The sequence below is a fragment of the Schistocerca piceifrons genome, chromosome 7, assembly GCF_021461385.2.
Source record: "Schistocerca piceifrons isolate TAMUIC-IGC-003096 chromosome 7, iqSchPice1.1, whole genome shotgun sequence".
NCBI lineage: Eukaryota > Metazoa > Arthropoda > Insecta > Orthoptera > Acrididae > Schistocerca > Schistocerca piceifrons.
This window is the reverse complement of record NC_060144.1, coordinates 176,890,316-176,897,380: the sequence shown is the minus strand read 5'-3', so window position 1 is coordinate 176,897,380 and position 7,065 is coordinate 176,890,316. Positions and strand designations below refer to the sequence as shown.

General features: G+C 45.5%; 1 non-coding gene across 1 annotated transcript; it reads left to right on the top strand.

Moving 5' to 3' along the window:
• Positions 1-2,081: 2,081 nt before the first annotated feature.
• Trnaa-cgc lies at positions 2,082-2,154 on the top strand. The gene has a single exon. It is a non-coding gene; the product is annotated as a tRNA-Ala (tRNA).
• Positions 2,155-7,065: the final 4,911 nt, after the last annotated feature.

Genomic DNA, 7,065 nt, shown 5'->3' with positions numbered 1-7,065 from the left:
AAGTTAATCATTTGCACATCACAGCATCATCTTCCTGTCGGTTAAATTTCGCGTCTGTAGCACGTCATCTTCGTGATGTAGCAGTTTTAATGGCCAGTAGTGTATTTATGTAATAACTTCTATGATGTTAATAACGGAGAAGAACGCTCCTAGATTATTGTTCTCTTATTCTTTCTTCGCTTGTTTCTGATGTTAAGAAGCAGACATCTTGGAGCACGGAAGTAATGTAAGTAATGTAAGTAATGTAAGCATTTATATCGTTAACATTGTTAATACACTCCTGGAAATGGAAAAAAGAACACATTGACACCGGTGTGTCAGACCCACCATACTTGCTCCGGACACTGCGAGAGGGCTGTACAAGCAATGATCACACGCACGGCACAGCGGACACACCAGGAACCGCGGTGTGATCCGTCGAATGGCGCTAGCTGCGCAGCATTTGTGCACCGCCGCCGTCAGTGTCAGCCAGTTTGCCGTGGCATACGGAGCTCCATCGCAGTCTTTAACACTGGTAGCATGCCGCGACAGCGTGGACGTGAACCGTATGTGCAGTTGACGGACTTTGAGCGAGGGCGTATAGTGGGCATGCGGGAGGCCGTGTGGACGTACCGCCGAATTGCTCAACACGTGGGGCGTGAGGTCTCCACAGTACATCGATGTTGTCGCCAGTGGTCGGCGGAAGGTGCACGTGCCCGTCGACCTGGGACCGGACCGCAGCGACGCACGGATACACGCCAAGACCGTAGGATCCTACGCAGTGCCGTAGGGGACCGCACCGCCACTTCCCAGCAAATTAGGGACACTGTTGCTCCTGGGGTATCGGCGAGGACCATTCGCAACCGTCTCCATGAAGCTGGGCTACGGTCCCGCACACCGTTAGGCCGTCTTCCGCTCACGCCCCAACATCGTGCAGCCCGCCTCCAGTGGTGTCGCGACAGGCGTGAATGGAGGGACGAATGGAGACGTGTCGTCTTCAGCGATGAGAGTCGCTTCTGCCTTGGTGCCAATGATGGTCGTATGAGTGTTTGGCGCCGTGCAGGTGAGCGCCACAATCAGGACTGCATACGACCGAGGCACACAGGGCCAACACCCGGCAACATGGTGTGGGGAGCGATCTTCTACACTGGCCGTACACCACTGGTGATCGCCGAGGGGACACTGAATAGTGCACGGTACATCCAAACCATCATCGAACCCATCGTTCTACCATTCCTAGACCGGCAAGAGAACTTGCTGTTCCAACAGGACAATGCACGTACGCATGTATCCCGTGCCACCCAACGTGCTCTAGAAGGTGTAAGTCAACTACCCTGGCCAGCAAGATCTCCGGATCTGTCCCCCATTGAGCATGTTTGGGACTGGATGAAGCGTCGTCTCACGCGGTCTGCACGTCCAGCACGAACGCTGGTCCAACTGAGGCGCCAGGTGGAAATGGCATGGCAAGCCGTTCCACAGGACTACATCCAGCATCTCTACGATCGTCTCCATGGGAGAATAGCAGCCTGCATTGCTGCGAAAGGTGGATATACACTGTACTAGTGCCGACATTGTGCATGCTCTGTTGCCTGTGTCTATGTGCCTGTGGTTCTGTCAGTGTGATCATGTGATGTATCTGACCCCAGGAATGTGTCAATAAAGTTTCCCCTTCCTGGGACAATGAATTCACGGTGTTCTTATTTCAATTTCCAGGAGTGTATAATACGTTAAAGTATATATGTGAGTTATTTCGATGTACAGTGAGCCCTCTGTCATGTCTCCTTGCATTGGTTTAATTTTTCTTAAGACGTTTACAGCTCCACAATTTTAGCGGCCGCTGCTTCAACGGACGCCATTACGCTTTGACCTGTACAGCGAAATCATAGCGGGAGCGCAGAGCCCGCCCGCTTTAACATTTAACAAACATTTTTTCACAGCTATGAGCAGCAGAGCACCATTAGTTTCAAGATTTTGCTTTTCATTTACGCCGAGAGCCAGGATTCGACTACCACAGCCCGAATATGATGATAAGCGGAGTATTCTTCGAGTGTTGTGTGGGTCCACGATAACTTCAATGTTTGAGTCCATGCTCTTTAAAACCGAGCTAGGTGGCGCAGTGGTTAGCACACTGGACTCGCATTCCTGAGGACGACGGTTCAATCCCGTCTCCAGCCTTTCTGATTTAGGTTTTCCGTGATTTCCCTAAATCGTTTCAGGCAAATGCCGGGATGGTTCCTTTGAAAAGGCACGGCCGATTACCTTCCCAATCCTTCCCTAACCCGAGCTTGCACTCTGTCTCTAATGACCTCGTTGTCGACGGGACGTTAAACACTAACCACCACCATGCTCTTTAAATTACGAATACGCCGAGGCTGATTATCATACTGCTATATCTTCATTCTCACGTAATAGTCTTGGAAGTAAAAACCAGTTAACAATCTTTTCGTATTGGACCACACAATTACATTTACGCGTCATTTTACAGACACTGAATAAATAAATATACTCCCCTCTCGAAGAACCTCCATATGGCGCCCAACGTGGGGCCAAGAAGAGCCACTTCAGAGAGTAGAAATTATGTCTTTGTTTTAAGAAAGGAATAACTTCTAGTTTCACAGAAGAAAGCATTTATTTTCATGATTTACGTTATACAGGCAAAGAAACAATAAAGCAATGAAGGCAAATGAGGATAGCGAATATATGGGTTAAAAGGAAAGATAGCAGACACAAAAACTAGAGTTGAAAGAAATATACAGCAAAAAACTAAAAAAATGTCGGTAGAGCATTTTGTGTCTCGCACACCAGTGCAACTGACGCGCGGCATGTTACTGACCCCGCTTTGCCGTCAGCTTTTCCTTGGCAGAGCCGCCGCAGCTGCTGGCGGCAGCAAAGCCGTTGGGAAATTGTATTTAAGACTTGAATGCGCTTGGTTAGAGAAGTTGTTGTTCCAATGTGAGACAAGTGTTAACGTCACTAGGACGCCTGTATGCGCCTTGTATCGGCGGGAAAGATGTCGCTCTGCTGCAGAAGGTTGAGTACTGTCATTGGCGACAACTGTTGGAAGCAGTTATGCCGTGTGGCCACCTTTACCAGAGTTACCAGGAGTTTGATTCATTAATTTGCTAGCTGACCAGACACTTCATTCTCGACGAGGACTTTTCTTTTATAGCCTATTGTTAGAAAGTGTCAAATCTTGGTCATTTCTTGAATTTGTGCTGACCCTGTACGGCCTGAACGAAGTTTTAGCACAAGCTTGTCAGCGCCATATTTCTGTTTAATTGGTTACTCTGCTGCACCTTATTAATATTAATTCAAGGTCATGTGCCTTAGGTAAACTGTGCGGCAGGTCATATGGCCATTTTGGGTACCTCCTTTGTAGCTCTGAGTGTTTACAGCAGGGCCGGCCAGAAATTCTGCACGAGTGCGGTGCTTCTGCACATGTGCAACTTCCGGATCACAGTGTGCACGCCGCAGCCGTCAGTGTTCATGTAGTGCATGTTTCTACGCACAGATGTCGCTTTATCCACTTGCTGGGATACTCTGCACCGACGCATTCCAGTGCTCTTTCCACAGCTTGTAAGTCAACCATGGGAAGGTATTCCGCGTATTAAACATTTAAAATACTGTTACAGTCTACTCATTGAGACGTCTACTCGTATGTTAACAGTTTAACCCAGTAAGCAAGTAATACACTTAACAACCGTGGGTTTTTATTAAGGCAGCTTGACTGACGGCAGGTAAATACGCGTAATGTTTTTGATGGCTCTGAGCACTATGGGACTTAGCATCTGAGGTCATCAGTCTTCTAGAACTTAGAACTACTTAAACTTAACTGACCTAAGGACATCACACACATCCATGCCTGATGCAGGATTCGAACGTGCGACCGTAACGGTCGCGCGGTTCCAGACTGTAGCGCCTGGAACCGCGCGGCCACTCCGGCCAGCTATAATGTTTTTGATGTAGTATTTAAGAAAGATAGCACTTAGCAACTTCCAACGAACCTTATTCATGATTTCAAATAACATTAAACTAATGCCACGTTTCCTATAACTAATTCTCGGTGCCCTGAGTTACACCCACATAATTTCTGTCTCACTGATCCCTGAACAGAACGATAACCGCAGACCTCTCGATGATCACCTGTTCTTTCACTACCATTATTGCTATATCTTTCATCAGTTCCGTCTGAAATCTGCATAGTAACCGACAATTAGATGAATGTTATGTTTTATCGACTTCAGCTGAGCGTAGCCCATCACACATTAAAAAAAATGACCAATTTTCCTGATAATAATGTAAAATGGAGCAGAATGAAGCAATAATGCCCAGTTAGCAAACAATAATTTTTAATTATGAGAGGAATAAATCCAAACACGTTTATCACTGGTCATGAGAAATGATATACAGTAGTTAATATCGGGCACAAAAGCACGGCTCACTGACAAACGCAAGCAGTTGCGAAAATTTTCATCACTTATGCTTGATCGAAATCTTGATTTATTCATTTTCATCAGCGAGAAAAATCTTTCACAAACATATGTCGACCCGAACGTGGACATAACTCTCGTGGCTTCTCCGTGCAGGCGTGGAAATTCTTGTTGTAAAAAATTTTCGTAGAATTCTTTTGTACTTCGTACTGTAAAGAACTTGTCCTTCAGTCTTGTATTGCACTGTAGGTCGATCAGTTCCATCTGTAGATCATTCGGAGCATCTTCAACTGACGACGAGAACGGAAGAGCAAGGAGGCGAATGACAGGAGACAAACTCGTAATATCTGCAAATCGTGCTTGGAATTGTTCCTTAATTTTTACAATTATTGACACGTATTCTTGAACTCTAGCACTTTTATGGACCAGTCCAAGAGTCGGGAAATGTGCAGTGTTTTCTGTCAATAGCTGGCTCTCCCAAAGCGCAAGCTTCCTTTCCAAGGCATTTACTTTTTCCAACATGTCAGAAATTAAATTATTTTCACCTTGCAAACTGACGTTCAGGCTGTTCATGTGAGACGTAATGTCCACGAGAAATGCAAGATCTTATATCCAACAAGGGTCTTCCAACATAAGTTCGCTTTTTCCCTTCTCATGTAAGAATGTGACAATAACCAAACGTCAATCAAAAAATATTTTCAGCATTTTATCTCGACTGAGCCAGCGTACTTCGGTATAGTAAGGTATGTCGCCGTACTCCGCTCCTAATTCCTCCAAGAACCACCGAAACTGGCGATGCGTAAGCCCATGTGTCTTCAGATAGTTTACAGTACGCACAACAATTTCAATGACGTTTGCTAACGTTACTGATTTTGCACAAAGGGTCTCTCGATACAGAATGCAGTGAATTCCATACAACGTCTCGTCTGTGCGCCCTAGCTTCTTGTGCATCCGTGCTATGACTCCTCTCTGATGGCCTTGCATTGATGGTGCTCCATCTGTGGTCACTGAGACTAACCGATTCCAGTCCATACCGACACCATCAATCGCTTGTTCGACAGCTTGGAGTAAATCCGTACCTGTAGTAGTCCCTTTCAAAGGTACTAAGTCCAAAAGTCCTCTGTTACACAAAGTTCGTTATCGACAACTCGTATGTATATCACAACCTGGGCTGTATTTGTAAGATCTGTTGCTTCATCGAGCGCAACAGGAAAGCAACAAAGTCTTTAGCCTTATTTATTAGCTGCCTGAGCACATCGCCGGCCATAGCACTGATACGTCTTGTCACTGTTTGTTTGGATAGACTGATTTCTTGAAACCTGCTAACGTTCGTGGGACACACAAGTTCTGCAGCATCAAACTCCCCTTCGGAAAAGGGTTTTCCAGATTGTGCAATTCTTAATGCGATTTTAAAACTCGCTCGCAGTAAAGATTTAGTGTGGTTGTCATTCTGGAAAATTGAAAACAGTACATTGTACACCGTACAGTAAAATAGACACAAAAGTAACAGGAGAAACTAAGAGTTCAAGAAGTATCAGTTACTTTGACGTACCTTAAAATCGAGTTGATGAGTCTCATCCATTTTCTTAAGGACATTTAATTTTGCTTGCCGTTCTTCACTGTTGAGTACACTACATTCGTCTTTGTGATATGTATTGTAGTGTCTTTCAATTGAAAACTTCCGCTGGCCGCCTATTATTCGGCGGCACAGCAAACACTGTGAGTTTTCAACGGCTACAAAAAAGAATTGCAGTTCCCAGTCATTTTTAAGCGACTGAGAACATAGATCTCCCGTCCTTTGCTGTTTCACAGTGCCTGACATTTCTCAGTACTTCTCTGTTAAGGTTACGGTCACCAGGGGTAAACGAGACTGGGTATGTTCCGCTCTTGCTTGTACCACATAAACAGGGAAGTGGAGCCGCCGCCGTTCATTTAGGACACATGTCTAATAACAGATGTTGCTGTCGCACATGTGCAGCACTTCTGCACGTCTGCACACTGTCCAGCGTTTGGCCGGCCCTGGTTTAGAGGTAAACAGCGAGTGACTGCGTACTTGTTCTCGGGTACTTTACTGGTTTTGCAAGTAGTTCTATAGCGTCTTGCGTCAGTATCTTATTTAAAGTCGTTTGCGGTCGCATGTGTTGAGTAAATTGTTTGGCAAGTTATACGGCAGTTGTAATGAGAGAAGCTGAAAAAGTGAATTAAAATTTGTACCATAGCTGGAACTTGAACTTGGATCTCCTGCTTACTAAGCTAGCCAATACACGTGCATGCGCTACCCTATCCCAGTGCCCTCCCTAACACAAACTTAAATTCACGCCTTCAGGCTATTTTTCTCTTCTTAAATCGTCAGCATTGCCCAGGCTCTCTGGTGTTGGAATGGTGCACCAGGTTTGTACGTAATGGGGAATTCCTGCCTGTACTTTACGTGTAGCTGATCTACTTCTCTGACAGAATTAAATTTTCCTTGAGACATATGAGTCTCAACTTTATCTTCAATAATGACAGGACCTCAAGAAATGAATTCAAATTTGTGCCATGGGTGGAACTTGAAGCCAGATGTGTTAGTCATTAAAGCACAGCAGAAGTACGCAACACGACGTGTACAGCCTAGCCTCATCTACTGCCCTCCCTAACACAAACTTGAATTCACGCC